Source organism: Megalopta genalis, chromosome 4 (assembly GCF_051020955.1).
Source record: "Megalopta genalis isolate 19385.01 chromosome 4, iyMegGena1_principal, whole genome shotgun sequence".
Classification (NCBI taxonomy): Eukaryota; Metazoa; Arthropoda; class Insecta; order Hymenoptera; family Halictidae; genus Megalopta; species Megalopta genalis.
Genome location: NC_135016.1, coordinates 25,339,850 through 25,361,795, shown reverse-complemented (window position 1 = coordinate 25,361,795; position 21,946 = coordinate 25,339,850). Strand labels below are relative to the sequence as shown.

The 21,946-nt window shown below is 41.9% G+C and overlaps 1 protein-coding gene across 2 annotated transcripts in view; it reads left to right on the top strand.

Annotated features, from left to right (window-relative positions):
* LOC117222986 (zwei Ig domain protein zig-8) overlaps positions 1-21,946 on the top strand; it is a 746,648-nt gene that overhangs the window by 141,744 nt on the left and 582,958 nt on the right. The gene's annotated exons all lie outside the window — the stretch shown is intronic.

The window sequence follows — 21,946 nt, the reverse complement described above, 5'->3', positions numbered from 1 at the left end:
ATAATAATAATATAATATATATATATATATATATATATATATATTATATAATAATATAATATAATAAATATAATTATATATATATTATATAATAATATAATATAATAAATATAATTATAAATAAAATAAAAAGGGTTGAACGCCCTAGGAAAGCTGCGAGATTATAGCGATTACACCTCCATCGTTTGGTCGTTGTTACTTTTCTAGGCAAAAATCTGCGGAATCAGAATTCGATAACACAAGGAAGCCGGAGCGTCGCGAAGACGGTTGCGCGTTCCCGTGTTCGCGCGAGGAATTAACGAGCGCGCGGATTCACGGGCGGCGGCGGTGGAAACGGGTAAAAAACAGTAGGAACGAAACAAAAACTAGGAAAAAGGAAGGAGGAACACAGAGAGACGCGGCTCAGTGGCAATCAATGGGAACAGCTCGGCGCAGCCCGAAGCGAATTACCGTTCGAAAGAAAAGTTCCGCTCGGACCCGTAACGAATACCCCCGTTTTCGCTCTGTTTAGTTTAGTCCGGCCGAGCTTCCGCGTTATTCGGCCAAACGTTCTCTCCGCCCTTTCGAGCCGTTGAATCGGTCTCGAATTTTTCTGGGATAACCTGGCCCCCCTTCCCCTACACTCGGCTCGCTCGTCATTTGCGCCGGACACGGAGACACGCGGCCCAGTTAAAACGCGCGCATCCCCTTCCACCGGCGACCCCGACCGCGGAACACCCTTCCCGCCGTAGGGAGTCGCGGTGAAAATAAAATCTTCCCGCCGCAACCCCCATCCGGTAATTGGCTTGTTTTACCGCGGCGTTTTTGTGGCAATCATTGCTGTACACACACGGGGATTGCTCGCTCCTGCTTCCGAGAATCGAACGATTTCTGGGCACGCTCCGGCCTCTTCAATTGGCTGGAAACGTAAGAGACGATCGATACGCTTTCGAATGTTTCTGTGACCTTCGATGTACAGTTGTTCGATATCGGATGATCTGCTCGACGAACGAACATCCTCTCACCCTCCGGTGAATGAACATTTCCTGTATGGAAACGTCGTTTTGTAAAAAAATCGATTCGACTAACCCTCCGCTGTCACGCTTCTTATGCGAGACACGTATTTCGTACTGGGTCACTCTCAGACCCGGTTCAGTTTTCGAGCAAGCGTCACTCAAAAACTGGCAGTAACATAGAAACACAAAAATTTGAGAAAACAATTTGAACGTTATTGAACATCGTTTCCTTCGTTAGAAATCGATACCTCGCTTCCAAGTGTACCGAATTAATTAATACGTGTGTCTTATGCGACACACATATTTCGTACTGGGTCACTCTCAGACCCGGTTCAGTTTTCGAGCAAGCGTCACTCAAAAACTGGCAGTAACATAGAAACACAAAAATTTGAGAAAACAATTTGAACGTTATTGAACATCGTTTCCTTCGTTAGAAATCGATACCTCGCTTCCAAGTGTACCGAATTAATTAATACGTGTGTCTTATGCGACACACATATTTCGTACTGGGTCACTCTCAGACCCGGTTCAGTTTTCGAGCAAGCGTCACTCAAAAACTGGCAGTAACATAGAAACACAAAAATTTGAGAAAACAATTTGAACGTTATTGAACATCGTTTCCTTCGTTAGAAATCGATACCTCGCTTCCAAGTGTATCGAATTAATTAATACGTGTGTCTTATGCGACACACATATTTCGTACTGGGTCACTCTCAGACCCGGTTCAGTTTTCGAGCAAGCGTCACTCAAAAACTGGCAGTAACATAGAAACACAAAAATTTGAGAAAACAATTTGAACGTTATTGAACATCGTTTCCTTCGTTAGAAATCGATACCTCGCTTCCAAGTGTACCGAATTAATTAATACGTGTGTCTTATGCGACACACATATTTCGTACTGGGTCACTCTCAGACCCGGTTCAGTTTTCGAGCAAGCGTCACTCAAAAACTGGCAGTAACATAGAAACACAAAAATTTGAGAAAACAATTTGAACGTTATTGAACATCGTTTCCTTCGTTAGAAATCGATACCTCGCTTCCAAGTGTATCGAATTAATTAATACGTGTGTCTTATGCGACACACATATTTCGTACTGGGTCACTCTCAGACCCGGTTCAGTTTTCGAGCAAGCGTCACTCAAAAACTGGCAGTAACATAGAGACCCAAAAATTTGAGAATACAATTTGAACGTTATTGAACATCATTTCCTTCGTTAGAACTCAATATCTCGCTTCCAAGTGTATCGAATTAATTGTTAATTTCATTCTTCTCGTGGAAATATCACTTTTTCGAAAAGAAAATATGGAGCATTTTGACCCAGTGTTACAGTGGATGGTTGAAGGTTTATTCGCGATTTGACGCGTTTATCATTAAATCTTACACTCCTATTTATTACAGAATTGTGTTCAGGCTCGATTACGGTAACTTTATCCAGAGGATCAAATAGCGGTCGTGTTAACCTTTCTCAACCTGAATTATAACGAAACAGAATATAGAATAAACATCGTTAACAAACCGACGCAGCAAGATCTTTCACATTTCGAATATTTAGGGACTTGATTTATTCGAAGAAGTAATTCCTCTCTCTCTCTCGAAGCAAACTTGAGGAATCGCGTACACCAGCAACAAGACAGCAATAAATTCCCCCGAATCGACATACGCGAAATGTAAATAGCCTCCGCCGGTCGATGGCATCACCATTAACAAATTGGGCGATATTTCGTAGCCGGTTTCCCCACGATTCCCAGCTATTACCATAAACCCAAAAAAGGTGGGGGCGTATACGTATGAGGTCCTGAGCGTCTCATCAACGGCCATACGTATGTGCATGCATGCTCCACGTACGATCGAAATGCCGGTCGGGAAGCGATCGTACCGGCGTATTTAATTTCGAGATATTCATCGATAACAGCAATAAGGTCTGCTCCGGAATCCGGTATAAGGACGGGCCGGCATCTTCCCTCCTATATTATTGCTTTACTATTGGCTGACTGCGAGCCGGAAAAATTCACGAGGCTCCACCGCGTTCAATATCCCACTTCCCGCGCTCGCGTCCGACCATAACTCGGTCAGACCTGCCACCCGAATGCAGGAATCTGTCGCCTTATTTCACTCGTGTAATCGTATCCTGCGCGCCGTGAGAGAGAGAGAGAGAGAGCGTGAGAGGGAGAGAGAGAGCACGAGAGAGAGCGCGAGAGAGGGAGAGAGCGTGAGAGAGAGAGTGAGAGGGAGAGAGCGCGCGAGAGAGAGTGAGAGAGAGTGAGAGAGAGAGCGCGAGGGAGAGAGCGCGAGAGAGGAGCGCGAGGGAGAGAGCGCGAGAGAGGTGCGCGAGGGAGAGAGCGCGCGAGAGAGAGAGAGCGAGAGAGTGAGAGAGAGAGAGCGAAAGAGGGAGAGAGAGAGTGAGAGAGAACGCGAGAGAGAGAAAACGCGAGAGAGAGAGAGAGAGAGAGAGCGCGAGAGAGAGAGAATGGCTGCTCGATGATACAGCTCAAACATCATTATTTGCTCCATTAGTTTTTAACTTGCGTAAACATCCATTCGATCTCTACCCTTATCGGCGCGTTCCCGTCCCACGCCGCACCCGTATTTACTGTTTACGGTCGGTGAACGATAACGCTCCGAGGGATGTCCGGAATTTTTTTCAATATACCAGCGATTCGTGCTTCCGAACGTGCTGCTGGAACGACGACGGTGTCTTCCCTTTTGCCGCGCAAACGTTTACTTTCGTTAACCCGACCGACACCTCAGAAATTCTTCTGAAAGTCTTCTCCGAGTTAGCAGTTTCCCTGAACAATTTTCCAAGTCGACTTGCAAGCTATACGCAGGCAATCGACGCTTGCGAGCTACAGGCAGACAACTTCGTTTCCTTAATGCACACTTTCCCTTCGGTTGCTTCAGCTTAGATAGAAATAATGCGATTTTTCTTTTAGAAAACGTGCTCCAAAGCATTATTCGTGACTTCGACATTTGCGAAATCAAGAACATGGAATGGCTCGTTCGAGCAGTGCTGCTTTGTGGCAGAGACTCGTTACGATTTAACTTCGATTGATACATCGTGCTATAGTCACCGCTGCACCGTGCTGGTCGGCGAAAACGTCGAGATTTTCAACCAAGTCCGATATTGATTAGCCTCGCAATAAAACGGAAGTTTGCGGACAACAGAATGGTCGTCTAAATAAATTCTCTTGTACGTTCTCCAGTCTTGACGATAAATCGGACGTGAAACGAAGCTGCATTAAACTCTGCTACACCTAGCGATCTCTCAAAGATTCCGCAAGCACGCTGCAAATGCATAAAGTTCCGTAAGTTTTATTACGAGTCGCGCGAGTCACGTATTGCTTCGGAAACGTCTCGGCGAGGCGTTCGGCGCAACGAGTTCCCGTGATTGCGAGCAGGCTAATATCGACCCGGTTTACAGGCGGAAAATAGGGAAATAGGGAATCGCGATGAGATATTGATGCATACCATCGCGGAAATCTCCGGAGATATTGCGGGGAACATTCCTAGGGGTGCGTGTCTCTGCCCCGAGGACCGATGATACGCGGCGCGGCCGTAAAATCACGGGCTCGGTCGCCGCGGCCCCGTATTTCTATGCAAAGAAGTTCTCATTCAGGAAAAGTTTCGCCGCGATTCATGCAATTACAAAGTAAACGAAGGCCCCCGTAATGAAACGTAAACTTCCCGGTGAAAGGGATCGGGGCGTTCGAAAAATGTCGGCGGAAATGAAACCGCGCGGCGAGTTCTCTTCCTCCGTCGTCGCCCGCCGGATTTTTGCCCGGCTGGGGAAACATATTTACAGGTTTCCTATTGGCCAACGGGTACCTACGGTACATATATTGTATATATATGTGTATACACGTATATAGTTTAATGATCTAGGGATTAAACCATGCGCTCCGAAACAAGAACAGATCACCCTCGGAAACAATGGGGCGGGGAGGAGGCACGGAATGATTATATCGCAATATTCGATCCGCCGAGTGGCCGGATTCGAAGGAAGCCACTCGACCTCGTTTAATCCCCTTATCAGCTGTGTCTCTGCTTCTAATCTCCTTCTGTAATTCAACCTACTTTTCCTCCTCTTCCTTTTATCCTCGTCCTTCGTCCTGTCCGTTCCTCGCTCCATCCGGCCGGGCTGCCGAGCCATTGACTCGCGCACCGCTAATTATTCGCTCCGAATAAAAATCCCGCTGGCATTGGCATCGATGAATCGGAAATACATTGGGTCGTCCGACCGCAGATTACGGGAATCTTGAGGCTTCCGGTTCAATGGTAAAAAGCCGTATCGCTAAATAGTCGTACGGTTTCCATTGCGATTTGATCTTCTCGCATTCGCCACGCGTTTCCGCGATCCCGGAAATTGTTGCATTTCTGGAGACGATCGTTAACGTTCAAGCCTCCATTCTGTGCGCGACGCCTTTGAAATTTTAACATCTTCTGCTTTCTCTTCGGTTTAGCGTATCGTTGTCGCGATCGCTGGCAGAAAGCTGATTTTGTTCACGCGCGAAAAATGTGAATACGCGAAGCTCGCGTTATCTAGTAACGCAATCTCCATTCGACGTCTCCGAAAATATAAATCGTTCGGTGCAATTTGAAGAAGAAAGTTATTCCTTTTTAGAAGATGTTCGAACACTTTCTCGAACTCCTGTGCACTGTACTTCGACGCTTCTCGATAATAAGCTTCCATTCTGTGAGCAACGCTTTTGAAATTTTAACATCTTCTGCTTTCTCTTCGGTTTAGCGTACCGTTGTAATCGCTGGTAGAACGTTGATTTTGTTCACGCGTGAAAAATGTGAATACGCAAAGCTCGCGTTATCTAATAACGTAATCTCCATTCGACGTCTCCGAAAATACAAATCGTTCGGTGCAATTTGAAGAACAAAGTTATTCCTTTTTAGAAGATGTTCGGACACTTTCTCGAGCTTTTGTGCACTGTACTTCGACGCTTCTCGATAATCTCTGTGTATCGGATGATACCTAGTGGAAATGCCCCGACGGGAAATTTAGGTTGCGCTTTTTACGATGGAGCAGTTGATGGCTCGCGAAAGTAACCACTGAAATTGATAATTGCTTGCCGGATCGTGTTATTCGTCCGATGGCTCGTAAAATTCCGGCACGGCTGCAACCAAGATGAAACGAGTGCTCGGTGGGTAACGCGAAAAAAAACCGTCGGGCCCGGACGATCGATTCGGCATTGTTGAGTAGAACCGCGTGGAGTTATGGTACCTTTGCCACCTATAGATTTCGCGTGGTCGATCCGAAGTTTCGCGGAGAGGGGGAGAGAAACCGGACAGAGTTCAGATTCCCGGCGATCTGGATCGCGCAACGCTGAGGTTGCAGAATATCCCGGGCAGCATCGTACTTTCAATGAACGTCGATAAAACTCCCAGATTGATAACAAAGTGAAGTACGTCGAGTGCGATTCACCATTCGCAGCGTACAAATTAGGTCAGGTGCTTTCCTCCAAACAGTCCGCTCCGTGATTAATGGCTGAAAATGGGCTGGAAAGGCCGCGGGAACGAAGAAAAAACAGACCGCCGATCCACTATTCGATGGCATTATTTCTAACGCAACTTACGTCCGGACCGAATCGAACGTCGTTGACTCTTTCGTTCGATCGGCGCGATCGTAGAAACAGTTACACGAACTATTTTAACGTTGTGTCAAATGTTTGTGGACCATTTTGTGTCAAATCGTCGTACTTCGCGCACACCAAATCATCGATTTTTGTGAAATTGCACAGCCTTGTAGACCTCGATGTCCCGATTACAGAACCATTTTCAATTTATCGACATTGTTTACATTTGCTAAACTTGTAAGTATCGAAAAAGCTTTATTCGAATTTCAAGATTTAAATAATATCATTTTTAACAGCGAAGCTAGGAATTTTTTTCGAACATCTTTTCTGCTTTGTCAGTAGAGTGCCTTATTTCCATTAGAGCAAGTTCAGTCATACTATAATAATTTCGTAATTACCATTGATACATTTTAATATACAGGGTGTCCCAAAAATGTCTCGCAATCCGAAAGTAGGGGATTCCTGAGGTTATTTGAAGCAACTTTTTCCTTAGCGAAAATGCAATCCGCGGCTTCGTTTACGAGTTATTAACGAAAAACAGTGACCAATAAGAGGCGAGCTCAGCTGGCGCGAGGCGGTCGACCCAACGGCGCCAGCGGTCGAATCCCAGTTCCGCTGATTGGCTCGGTCGCCTCGCGCCAGCCGAGCTCGCCTCTTATTGGTCAGTGTTTTTCGTTAATAACTCGTGAACGAAGCCTCGGAGAAAATTTTCGCAAAGGAAAAAGTTGCTTCAAATAACCTCAGGAACCTCCCATTTCCGGATTGCGAGACATTTTTGGGACACCCTATTTACTGCCGTATTTTTATACGTAGACTGCAGATCATGTAGACTGTTTTTTGTGTAAAATATCGTTCGCCCGCGTTGATATCTATAACATCGAGCTGATATCTATAATTCGAGCTTGAATTTTGTGAGAAACAGTTCAGTGTAAACGCCATCGTGGAAATTTAACCGTGATTTCGTACGTATAAAGTGCGATCACTGGGCGTGAAATGGTCTCCATAGTATTCTGTGATATTTTGAACGTCGTAAAAATATTTTAATTTAACTTCGCACTGCATGTGCGAACGTTAATAGCGCGTATGCATTTTTATGTGCGCGATAAAGCCGCCGGCATAGAAAATGAAAACTTCTCCATACATTTTCACATTAATATTCAAAACGGTACGCGAGATTTCGCGAGCTAGTTGATTCGTTAAATATAAGTGAAAATTGTCTAACGTTTTGTCAGAGTTCCGAACTTGGCAATATTGGCTGATAAAACGTTAGACTCTGTAGGCGTTAAACTATTGCTAGGCCACAACAAAATAATTGTTTTCTACGTTTAATAAATAAGAGGCAAAATTGCAGCAAAAAAGAAATCTTTATATTTGAGAAATCGCAGTTTCTAAAAAACTCCGATTTCTTAGATCACAGACGAAATTCAGTGAATTTAGACAGAATGAATTGACACAGCACAATTTCAAAAGTATATTTCGTCCATATGTTTTTTCAAATCAATTTCGATTACTACTAATTGTTTGAGAAATTTGTACGCAGCATGTGATAGCCACAATCGACGGAAATTTGAGGAGCACCAGCTGGCCCGAAGACGTTGAATCGAAGTTTGGCCCCGGTCTTAGAAACATACTCCGTGCTTATCGACGGAATAGGACAATGGCGAAGTTCGATAACAAAAGTGTCGTAAAGGGGGCGTAAAAATTCTGTTCCCGGACGAAACAAAAGGACAAAGCCTCGATTCTACTAATTCACGGCAAGCGGACCCCTCCGTTAAGGAAAGGGAACTAACTCAAACACACCGGAGTCGCCAACTTCTTTAACCGTAACTTAGTGACCGCGCCCCTCCGCCGCTCGAACACGCCAGCAAGGGAATTTAAGTTCGAAAGCTTCGAACTTCGCCTAATTACGGTTTGCACGGGTCGTGACGTTCGTACGTAGCGGTTTCTACGTACCAACTCAGACTTACTTGGATCCGCCGCACGGGTCTAACATAATTGGGCCGCTATCTGACTGCTCGATAATTCAAGCCGGCGTCAATTATCGAAACTACGCGGGCAGGATTGTCTATGGTTTTATTAATAATATTCTACGTTCGCATCGACGGCTGAAATCGCTTAATCGCGCGTCTGCGTTGAAACATTTTATCCGAAATGTTAACCTAGAATTCGAAGATATATATGGGTATCTAGGTAACCTATTTTTATGGTTTCGTGTTTTGAAATTTATTTTATTCATATATTCATTTATTTTATTCGAGGCCTTTTATTTGTTACTCGATTGCACCGACTCGTTTTATACTGTTGTTATCGATTATGAGATGTGCAGATTTTTAAAATGCAAGAAAACGTGTAAATTAATAATAATTGTTTAATGACTGTTTTTGTTTTATTCTTACGATAAGTAATCTTTTAGTTGACGAAGGAAATTCTTCTTTAATTCTGACGTTTTTATAAAGGCGCAGGAAAATCTATTCATTTCTGGAGGATCCATAATTTTGGGATTGTCTCTCGATAATCGTATTTGTTTGTGGATGGAAATTTTTTGTAACGGAGCTTCTTATTTGTTTTCAGGTAAGTTTCCGGTATGCTGAGCCTGATCGATTGGATCGATAATATAATTACAACATTGCTCGTGAGTAGAAATTGAAAACATCAGTAATCGTGAGTGAAAAGTACACTCTCGAGCAAATTTTAAAGCCTGTTTTATTAAAAAAAAATATATATATATATGTATATATATATGTATATCATTTAATGTAGAGAGTCTACAGAATCGTCCTACGTGATAGCTGTTGCTGTAGCTTTCGCAGTTAATGCGGACGAAATTCTTAAAGTCTCGCGCCTCGTGTTTCCTTAAAAATCTGAGAACGACACAAAAAAAGGGATTAAACGAAATCAAACGAATTCATCATTAATTATCGAATCGAACAACGTTATAGATGTTTGCTTTCATTAAATATTTGCGCGAGGCAAAGAAGAGAATTGCAAACAGTTCGCTGTTTGTTAAATCGATTTATTCGTCGGACCACGCTAGAAATACATAATGATATGACCGGCGAACTATTTACTACCGACCGACCATTCCCCCGGGTGGGGGAATCGCGGATTCGAGTGTAATTCAAAAGGCGAGTCAAAATACAGATTCACGGCGACGCCGCGCGCGCCGCGACGGAACAAGAGCCGAACCCCCGAATATCCGGAACGCACCGAGACTATATTTTCCTTTTCATTTCGGCCGCATATCAAGCGGAATGGTTGAAATTTTCCACGGTGCATTATTCGCGCAACGGCCAGAATGAGTTAAGGTCCTTTCAGAGTTAATTATCCTCGTAACCTGAGGTCTGGGGCCGGCTGGTATTCCCGAGTCCCAACGCCCCGGCAAATATTCTATAACGAAGACTCTTTTAACCTGTCTTATATTCCGGCCGAAAAGCCGTATTGCGGCTCTGCCCTAGATTTGGTGTAATTTGGAGTGCGATCGTTAACGAAAGAGCCCGCCGACGGTGGCTCGTTTGTGTGTGCACTGGCTAACTACGTTGTCCGAGCACGTGGCCACCACCTCTGACCGTGTAATGTATTCTTTTTCGTCGCTGGAAAACGACCACGATACATTAATTCCGCGGGTTCCTCGCGGAATTTAGGGCCGATCGATCGATCAGCTTTCGTCCGTGAACGCGACGTGTACGTATGCAACAATCAAATTTATGAAATCAATCGGCGCTGGAACTGCGGAAACCTTACACCAGCGAAGCACGTTTCGAACTAGTCACGCTATTTGCAGTGTTACTTTCCATTACGGTCTCTACTGAAAATATTTCAAGTTTTGATGTGCACGATTCGATAATTTCACGATGCAAATGCATCGTCTTTAAGAATTTTTCTATAGCGAGATTTCTGTCTAGATTGCTTATTATTGTGCAAAAAGATTTTCTCCACTATTCTAGAAATGCTGAAAACCTTATTAAATGTTTTCTGTTTAAACACAAGATGCTTAAGTTTATTTTAATTCAGGAATTCGATTGCACGAAGAGCTTGTCAAAACGTCATTTAATTTCATCAACTGGAGAAGATGAAATAAAATACACAGGAAGTCCCATAACACCCGGAAAAGGTTGATTCCTGAGGCCATTTCAAGTAACTTTTTCCTAAGCGAAAATCCGAAAGTGGCGGGTTCCTCGGATCATTTGAAGCAGCTTCTTCCTTTACAAGAATGTTCTCCGAGGCACCGTTAATGAGTTATTAACGAAAAACAGTGACCAATGAGAGGCGAGCTCAGTTGGCGCTAGGCGGCCGAGCCAACGGCGCCAGCGGTCGAGCGGTCGAAGCCCAGCTCAGCTGGCACGAGGCGACCGAGCCAATCAGCGGAACTGGGATTCGACCGCTGGCGCCGTTGGCTCGGCCGCCCGCGCCAGCTGAGCTGGGATTCGACTGCTCGACCGCTGGCGCCGTTGACTCGGCTGCCTCGCGCCAGCTGAGCTGGGATTCGACCGCTCGCCTCTCATTGGTCACTGTTTTTCGTTAATAACTCGTAAACGAAGCCGCGGATTGCATTTTCGCTAAGGAAAAAGTTGCTTCAAATGACCTCAGGAATCACCCCTTTGCAGGTGTTAACATAACTATGGAACACCCAGTAGTAATAATAAAGAGTTCTTACAAAGTATTTATAGAGAAATGTACTATAACCCTTATCCCAGCATGCTACAAACTGTACTTGAAGTCTGAAGTTAGAATCTTTATATTGTTACGATGCGACTACCTCGTCTTTACAAATTTTTATTCGGAGAAGTTTATAACAAGGCTTACGGATTATTCAGCGAAATAAAAATTGTCTGCATATTATGTTCGACAAACATGAAGGAAATCTTATTAAATGCGCTTCGTTTACGATCATAGAATGCTGAACTGTATGTTAATTCAGGAATATGAACGCACGAAGAGCTCGTTAAAATATAATTTAATTTCGTCTACCTGAAAAGGTCAACCGAGATATAATAATAATGGTTCTTGTAAAGTATTCGCAAAGAGATGCGGAATAAAGCGAGCCTGCAGGGAACGAATTTTGAGAATGAATTTCGTGAAAAATGTTAATGGATCTTGCGGAGGATCCGCGCATCGATAATAATGTGGCTATGTTCCCACGTGCACGGTTAACGCTAACGCGTTCTTATCTCAAGACGGCTATATTCATCCGTAGGCAGTGATCGATAGTGAAGAAGGGTGAAGCAGTTCTGCGTGAATACGGGTCGGCAGGAATTCAAGGATCGGTTGACTGGGCCCAAGGTACATTTACCGGTCGATTCATGTCTAGGGTTACGTATCACTCGGTGTAGTTAAGAGTGTCGGTTGAGGTTGTTTGTTGGCTTCGCCCTTTGCAATGGATGGCTTGTATCCTTTCGTTCTTGCACACTCCGATGGTTCCGCATGTTTGCTGTTCTAGAGCCGGGGTCGCGCGTCTCTATTTGCAGGTGCGCGGGCTACTTCGAGCCGAAAACGTGCTCCTAAATACGTAGAGCTGTCGCCGATTACCATCGCGAGACTCTGAACACAGAGCAATTTCATTGCAAAACCTATCATTTGCACAAGAGAACTAGTTAAGCACGGATCTCGGTTGTTTTTTTCAGGAAGATGTACGAAATTTGTAGTGCATAAAGTCGTCGTTACTTGCGAGCAGAAGTTTCTGTTAATATTAACGCAATTTAACCATTGTAGCATACATTTTCTTCACATTTTAAACGTTTAGTTTCATTCCAACGAATTACGTATGCTCTATAAAACATGTAACATTATATTACGAATTAGCTCGAATTATTTGGGGCATGGTTAGTTATTTACCGATATAAAATACCGTACGATATGTTGTATATAAGTAGAATTTATTTAAATTATATTCCGATTCATATTAAAACTGTGATACATTTTTCAGCATCGATATCGGAGCTCTCTTTATTGTATCTCATCGATTGCGAACGAAAATGTGTACGTAATTGTCAAAACGCGTCTTTATTTACAATACTCTCAGAGATGGCGTATTTTTATTACCGGCCGGCGTGGTGGCATTGTGAGCTGGATTAATTAATATCGAGTCTCAAAGATGATGAATATTGGCTATACATTGAAAACGTTATTGAAACGTCTGCAATAAAGCAACAGCGAACGATTCTAAAAACTTCAAAGCGATGCGATGTTGCAAGTGCATCGATGCATCCGACCACCGACGCAGAACGAATTCTCATTTTTCTCAATCTGCTCAATTCCGTCGATGACTTCTCCCCTTCTGGCTAGAATACGTTCCAATACGGTGAATCCAGGGTTGAATTTTTAATTAGCTTCCCGAATTACAGAATCCAGAAGAAACGACGATCGCGTATATTTCAGAGCCCGACACAGGCCCGGCCGTATGCATTTACTCCGATCGGTAGTAGGGAAAAATATATCGATAATATTTGCACGGAGATTAAGCGAATGCTGCGAGATACGAGCTATTGCGCATGCTAGCGCATCGGTTCCACCCATTGAAAACATTTCGAACATCGAAAGCAGCTTATTAGAACGTTTCGATTGCGTGGTAGCAAGCGGAAACTATCGAGTATATCGAGCGAATTAACCAGTGAAATACATTTTTCTGATAATAATTCCGTGTACGAAATAGTTGATAAATCGGCGATAATTCGTTCGTTCGAATCGGTAAGTAATCATTAATCGAGGGGAACGTGTTTTCCAATAATTCAACGATTTATAACCACGCCGGTCGGTGTGCCATTAAAATTCCGATAGTTTGTATATTTAATTATCTTTTCCAGGCGACCGCTTACCTATCTCGGTGCTGCTCGGTCGCCTTAACAGCTGAGCGCGGAGGTCGTAGCTCATCATAAAATACCCTCGATGTCGGTTATATAATTAATGCATTAACGCGCGCTTCAGGGCTACTTGGCCCAATACTGTCCGCATACATCACCGTAGAAAACATAGCGAAGCAAAGTGCTTGTTGCACACTTTATATAGGAATCGTTTCGGCTCTAGCTCGCTACAATGTGCCACTAAACTCGATCTATATCGATATTCAGCTCCACATTAACCTCTACTCCATTCGGTACCGGGTTGTCGGTATACCGTGCCACCCCTGCGGTCTTTGAATCATTAAGCATCTGCTATAATAAATTCTTACCCAGTCGACAAAATAGAACGAGTTCCCCAAATAATTCAGAAACTTGTTTCGTAAACGACGCAATGTTGGAACGCTGTATTTGTTTGACAAAATTCTGTTCTTTTATAAATCATTGGACTGCTAACTTTATTTGTTCTCATGAGGAATGCTAGCAGATCAAGTACAAAACAGTGGGGACGTTTGTAGAACTTAAAAGTACTGTTGCATTAATTTTTACTGGACGAAATAATTAATGAAAGGGAACACAGAACATAGGAAATCATTTTTATTGAAAATTATTAGAAGACGTCGTTCAAACCGTTCGGTAAAAATAGCGTTAAATAGAAATTATTAGGCGTATAAATAACCCTCGAACATTCCTCGGATGCGCATAATTGCACGTAAACTTTTAGGTCAGGCTCCGTCCATTCTCGCTGAACATTTTCGAAAGAAGAAATTTCATTTTATTTGCAACTTCGCAATGCGTCCGTGCCGGTCCATTATCAGCGACGGAGATATCAAAGACGCGACACACTAAACACGCGTCCGCTTAAAATAGACTCTAGGAGACGTAGCCAAACACGCTCGAACGAAAGCGTCCGCATAATTATCCTGGACTCTCCGCCGCTGTGAAACGACTCCCGAGTCTCCTCATGCTGTTCCCATCCAGATCCTCGATCAACGACATAATTTCAACACACCGTGCAAACATCATCTTCCCGAATAGCTTTCGAGTCCGACAACACCGGGCCCCCAACACCCCGAATGACCCCTATATTTCTTCTGACGTGTACGCCGGGCTCGCGATGCACGAAGGAACACGTTCGCTGTATCCTTGCCCGGCTATCCAGGCTGTTCAGAAATTTCAGCGTAGGATGTTTGTTCCGCGGCACGTACACGCCGGTGGTTAAGTCTCGGGCTTCGGTCCACGGTGATCCGGAGGTGGAACACGTACTCGACGCGTTCTCTAATTAACAAGACCCACCGGGTTCAAGTTATGATGGCGGGTCCTTCTGGTCGCGTCCTGCTTCCGGCCCAGGCCCGGCCCGGCCTGGCCCGGCCCGGCTCGGCCCGACCCGGCCCGCCATCCTTTCAGCCTCCTCGCCGAGCCGCGGCAAGTATTCCCGCGAGCATCTTAACGTAACTCAGTTCCAGCAACGTACGCCCGGGGTGCTAACGCCGTATAATTAAGCGCCCTCGGCGCTGGGATAATGGCGTCATAATTACGGGTCGCCTTGCTTTCCGCCTGCAGCCCGACCGCTCGCGAGCCTGTTGCGACAATGCTGGGACACCTCGGGCCACGATTTCGGACGGACCTCTTTTCGACGAGGCGTTCGCAGCCAGCCACTTTTTGAATGTGTCCATTGTGCGCCCGGGCACCGCGAGACCGTAATTGCTGGAAAGACACTTGAAGCCTGTGTTCCGGCCGACGAACATTTCGCGGCCCGGCGACAATGGTCGCGCCGATGGTTATTTTTGTTCGCTGCCACCCACGTGTCTCGTTCCACAGTCCTCGTTAATAAGGGGCAATTGTTGCTGAGACAAGAAGCCGCCTGATTCGGCGCGCGGGTTCGCGGTTCGGACTTTTTCAACGTTGGAATCTCGCGGATTTTAAAGCGGCTACGTTTTTTCTTTCTCCGCGGTTCCAAGGAAGAATGCCCTATGTCGCGTGCTTTTATTTTCGAGACACTTGCGTCGTTTTATGCCGAGTCTATCGAGCTCTGTGAATCACCAATGCGCGTGGCTTTATGAGACTGAATTAATTTTGGCGATTCGCTGTTTTTATTATCATCTATGCTTCGTTGGAGATACGTTTTCCATAATTTCCTATGCCTTTGTAACGTCGATAATCTTTTAAGGTAGGTTCATGTTAAATTGTCATGTTGAAGAACTCTTCGTATCGGTAATGTTTCCTCGTTCTTTTAACCCTTTCGCTACTACGGGCCACTATAGTGGCCCTCCATAAGATGTCACTGAGGTACTACGGGCCACTATAGTGGCCTTTCGTATGATGCCACTGAGGTACTACGGGCCACTATAGTGGCCTTCCATAAGATGCCACTGAGGTACTATGGGCCACTATAGTGGCCTTCCATAAGATGCATTATATTGCATAATGTTTTATTTCCTCTCATACTGTAAATTAAAGAGCGCATGCTAAGACGTTATAAATACCCTGGAATACCCTTTATTTATAAATACCCTTTGGAGAGAAATTTTTTCGTACGAAAACATTCAAGCAGCTTGGGTTCTCCGCCGCGGTACTCCCGCTGACGATCGGCGTCGCGTAGCGTGCAGTGATGTCGCGGCGCTCCGTTCAGCGGAAGTACCGCGGTGGAGAACCCGCCCGTAGCGAAAGGGTTAAGAATAATTCTTAACGGTTTCGGAAGATATCTGTTCATGTAAAATTTTGACGAGACGTTACTCTCAGGTAGTTATTCGAAAAGTGTTTTCGTCAAATGGATACTTAAAAATTTGTATAGCATAAGTTCCTTGTTCAATGTGCATATGTAACTTGTCATTTATCAAAACGTAAACGGTAAAAGTTAAATTACAAATTCTTTTACATCAAATACAGTAGAGCCTCGGTTATGCGAATTAATCTGATAGAAAATTTACCTAAATACAGTAGCTACTAGATTGAATCCTTGCAGATTTTTAAAATAAACAGTGCACGTTGCACGTTGGTCGCATTGAATATAAAACTATGAACATGTTTCGATAATAGCAATGATATCGTAGATTCGATTACTCAACATTCATTTCTACCTTTAAACCAGGGGTGTCACACTCAAAAGCTAACTTGGGCCAAATAAACAATGCTTAACTTCAGGTGGGCCGCAAAAAAAAGAAATCAATGTTCATAGAAACAAATATTTTGATTTCGACTAGTACATTGTAATAAACATATATAAAGTTAAATTATTGTTTACGTCCTGATACTTGACATCAAAAATGTTCATCTCGGGCCGCGAGTTTGACACCCCTGCTTCAAACGGATAAAACTTTCCAGGCGATACAGCAAATTTCCTGCATGCTGTTTGCGCTGGATACGTTGTCTTTGTGTTAAAGAATCGTACATAGCCGACTCTTATTGAGGTATACTGGGCACTCGATGGACGTTATAGCGTTGATGTGAAGCAAAGCGGACGTAAATTGCTATTGGAATTCCATTGTGCTCCGCTGATCGGTACACACAGAGAGCCGTTCTAATTCGATCAAAATGATCTTTAAACAGAGTTTATAGGGTCCTTAGAATTTCCATGAATACAGGAATCATGGTATGCCGCATCGAAGAGTAGAAGCGCACGACGAATGGTTCTGAATTCCTATTGCAACGCCCGGCGAAATCCTATTTGCAAAAGTATGTGTCATAGCCGCCGAGTGTGTTATCGATGCTGATCCCGGTGCTCGGCGCGGGAACTTCCGAAGTAGCGTTTAGACGGAAAGGCGGCACAAAGGCCTCTTGTGCAGATTAACTCAACTAGAACGATTTCGCTTGTAATAATCAAAACTTTCCTGGATGGCCGGCAAAACGGTGGACCGTTTAAGCGCACACATTCACGAGACACCGTTTAGACGGAATTGGAGAGGCTACGTGCCAGATTCAATTATTCAGGTATTATGGTCCCAGTTTTTACGTAATTTATTTATTTATTTGTTTGTTTATAAACGGGTTAAACCATTCGGCGAAATGCAAAGAACAAAATGTTTACAAATGTTACTTCCTCGCAGAAGGTAATATATATTATAATATAATTAATATAAATTGGATCAAACGTTAGTCATAATAAATATTTTTTATGCCAATGTTCTTGTATTTAACCCTTTGCACTCGAGTGGTGACTCTGAGGCACCACTAAAAAATTGTTGTATCACGTTCCAAGATTATTTTCATATCAACAAAGTTTAGATTTAAAAAATTGTTGAAAGTGTAATTGTTGTACGAGTCGCCATAAAACTCAATCTCATATGCATAAAATGCACTTCGTCATATAAAATGGAAATATTATAAGTCAGACAAATTATTTTTGATTTACAGTTAAATGGCTTTGAGTGCAAAGGGTTAATACTAGACCTATCGAGTCGGTCGAACTGACCGATTTTACATTTTCTGTTTTAAAGTTGCTGAAATTATAAAGACGCTATCTTGGGAAATGATCGAATCAATTTCTTAACTCTAACACATGTTATTAAAAAAGCGGCGAAAGGTCTACAGAAAAATACTTTGGTCGCGATGAGGCAATCCACGTTAGTTACTTTTAGTGCTCGCTAGGTGTAGTGTTAATGGATTAAAGTCCCATCTAGGCATCTAGGTCATTAGCGATATCTTCTGATGATAGCGGTTCGCTAAAAGAAACTGTAAAGGTGATAATTTTTTAAAGATGAAATTCATGAGATTCTCAAGATTCTTTGTATTGCAGAAGGATCGCTTATCGACAAAATATATAATTACATCTTGATCAATTATACAATGTGATCCAATGTTTGTAATATCAGAAATCAAAATAATCAAACTTTCATTGATATTAAATGATTTTTTAAGCAGCGCCATACATTTTCTCGACCATCTTTTAAAAATACGAAGAAAGAACTCAATTTAACCGCATGCTCTTGAATCAAATTGTCTCGTACTGCAAACTGGAGATATGTTTTTTCGATTGTTACATGTGTTCCGATTACATCGTACGACTTTTTTGGCTAGAAATTGTTTATATACGTACAATAAATTCTTCATTTAACATCAATGTACTTTTGGTTCGAAAGAAGGCATCTTTCTTACAATTGGAGGGAGAAATTAATCTTCTTAAAATTAAGTAGCACAAGATCAGTCTAGAAAAGGATTTTTCTAAGCCATTTTGTAAAAGGTCCGCGATAAACGAAAGCCTCAGCAGTTTAAACGGTGTCAAGTGGCGAAGGTTGCAGATGATAACCGAGGTCTCAAGATTTTTGAATTGTAGAAGCTAATAGCAGAAGTCCTCGAGCGAGCTGGACTTGGCAGAAGTGGCACGGACTCGTTGATTTCGATGCTTTTCCATCTCCTGCGTCAATGTAAATTCATTTATGGTAATTGACCAGTTCGCTGAGTTGACTCTTACACAGAATCCAAGGTGTCTGTGTCTGCGCTGCGTCCTTCGACATTCGCGACTTCGTCGTTCATGATTTAGCGTTTGTCTTGTCGCAACTGATATCATAGAAACTCTCTCTACTCTAATTTATTATCCTCTTACTTTATACTTAATGATACAGGGCATTATACTTATCAATTATATATACTTATAAGCTGTCATATAAACTCATATATACTCAAAAGCTGTTTATAAATGTTCAATCAGTTCACGGTCAGTTTTCGGGTCAATTTAATTAGAAAAGATACTGATATCATAGAAACTCACTCTACTCTAATTTATTATCCTCTTACTCTACTTAATGATACAGGGCATTATACTTATCAATTATATGTACTTATAAGCTGTCACATACACTCATATATACTCAAAAGCTGTTTATAAATGTTCAATCAGTTCACGGTCAGTTTTCGGGTCAATTTGATTAGAAAAAGTACTGATATCATAGAAACTCACTCTACTCTAATTTATTATCCTCTTACTCTACTTAATGATACAAGGCATTATATTTATCAATTATATATACTTATAAGCTGTCATATAAACTCATATATACTCAGAAGCTGTCTATAAATGTTCAATCAGTTCACGGCCAGTTTTCGGGCCAATTTGATTAGAAAAGAGATCTTTGTTTTTACTTCCTTGTTTTTATATTCGCGAATAATGTCGCAATTACATCGTATGTAAAAGCAACTGTAGTATTTTCTCAACTGTTTGAAATAAATTGTAAATTATATAATATTATAGCAAATTCTGAAATAAAAAGTGAGGAAAGACTTTGGACCATAAATGGTTAAAAAAGACTTGTTAGCATCAAGATTAAAAATAATGTGGAAGTTTTCTTGATTCAGAGATCAAATAGTTTTTATTTACAAATCTTGATATCTCGCCTTATAAAAAACTGTTTTCTTCTGGGCTTATTGGCTCTTCCAAAAATGTGGTTGAAAATAGGGTGTTAATACTTACATGTTTACCCTAAATATAATATGAAGAAGCGTCGATAACCGTCGATAAATAAATACAAGTAAATAATAGTTATGAATACGTAGAGTCGTCAATTTACATTTTCGTATTATATCTATAGTCGTCAAGTTATTTCATAAATATCAAAGTATAGTATAATATATTATACTATATATAATATAATATAATAATATACTATATATATACTATATATAATACTATATATATATATATATATATATATATATATATATAGGACTACTTTGATATTACTATATTATATATATATATATATATATATATATATATATATATATATATATATATATATTTAATATACTATATATATAATATAGTAATATCAAAGTAGTCTTATACCAGGATGCTAGATATAAGAACAGCAAGGCTTTTCAGTCTCGATTGGAGACTGATTTAAAGGAATTTAGAAAGTTTAATTAACTGTAGGTTGATAGATATAGATCGCTGATTTCGCAATCGTGCAAATGATGGACGTGAAACTGGTAAGAAGCTCGTGTTCTTGACAGCGTTCAAAGAAAGGAGAAAGTATTGGCTTCTTGTAATTGACAGGGAGGTAAAGTACCAAAGATGGGGGCGTAAGTCAATAATCACTATAGAATGCTCGAAGATTGGATCCACTGAAGCGAAAGACAATCTGAGAAGAGTAAGCGTTAAAGAACCATGAGGAGCGTATAGCGTTCTTAAAAATCCTTCTCTCGTTGGGATTGACTTCCGTAATACTCGTGAGGTCGTATTGTTACAGTTGCTGTCGATGCGAAGATCGATGTAATCATGGGTAATCTTGTAATAAGTTCTAATGTATAACTTTTGCGCTTTCGTTGAAATCGTTAAATTAAGAACACGGATTGTTAAAACTTCTCTTGATGGATGGATCGAACAATGAATTTCATATTTGGTACTTCTTAATTAATAGATTGTGGACCTTTGCATGCATATCCTCACTTTCAAAAATCATTTTATGAAAATCAGAATTTAAGAAAAGTGTCTTTTCTTAACCAATAGATTACTTGTTGTAAAAAGAATTTAATAATGCTGCTCGACCTTGTTAATGTACACGTTTTCTTGCATTTGAAAAATCTGTACATGCTGTAAATGCATAAATGATCCTCGGTGCATTAATTAAAATTAATGCTACGTCCATTGCATCGCCTTCGAAATGGCTATTCAGACTATTCTAAAATTCTAAACGGTGAAAGTTATACTTCCAAAGTTGTCATATAAGCAACACCATCAGAATGCCATCGAAAGTATATAATGATATCGTTCCAACTATCATGAAAACACGTAAGAGTACAATTTCAAAGATCCGAGGTATGCGAAAGGCCACAATTCTAGTGGATCGTGGAAGTTTAAAGGGCTTTATTTCCAAGAGTCTTAGGAATAAAGGGCCGTAATACCAAAGGTTACGAGAGTTAGAACAGCCTCAACTTCAAAGGTATTAGGAATATGCAAGAAGTCATAATTTTAAAGGTCCCATGAGATTCCATAGGATTATAATTCGAAAGCTGACGGGGACATGATTACTGCAATTTTCCGAGGAATTTGAAATTGGTAAAATTGCGTTGGAAAGTTTTAGAAATTCTGTATCGGGAGACTGTCTCGACAGTTCTTGAACATTCGATAATCATCGTCTCTGAGACACCAACGAGCAAATTCATCAAATTAGTTTACCTCGGCTGAAAGCAACGATGGGTAGTTCGATGCTCGCATCGCAGAAGTTTAACATTGATTCAGCAGCATTTACCTGATACATACCGCACACTCATTAACTTCGTAGGTAACTTTGTACACAACATTGATTCTGCGGACATCACAACGAACTCCAGATATTTGATTATCTTGTACTTTGGCATTTACATGGCGCAAATTATTACAGTACTTCGAGGAGCCAGTGCACGAAAGGTCTCTACGGAGATCAGGTATAACTTTATAATTAACAAACGCGTACGAATAAAAAACCGACATGCGCAAAGCACGCTCTAATAAACAAGCTTTCCCAAAATACGAAAGGATTTGTCCAATATAATCTTACGGAGACAAAATTTCCAAAAATCCCTTTGTGCGGTGTCGCGATCGAACCTAATTCTTTAGCAACA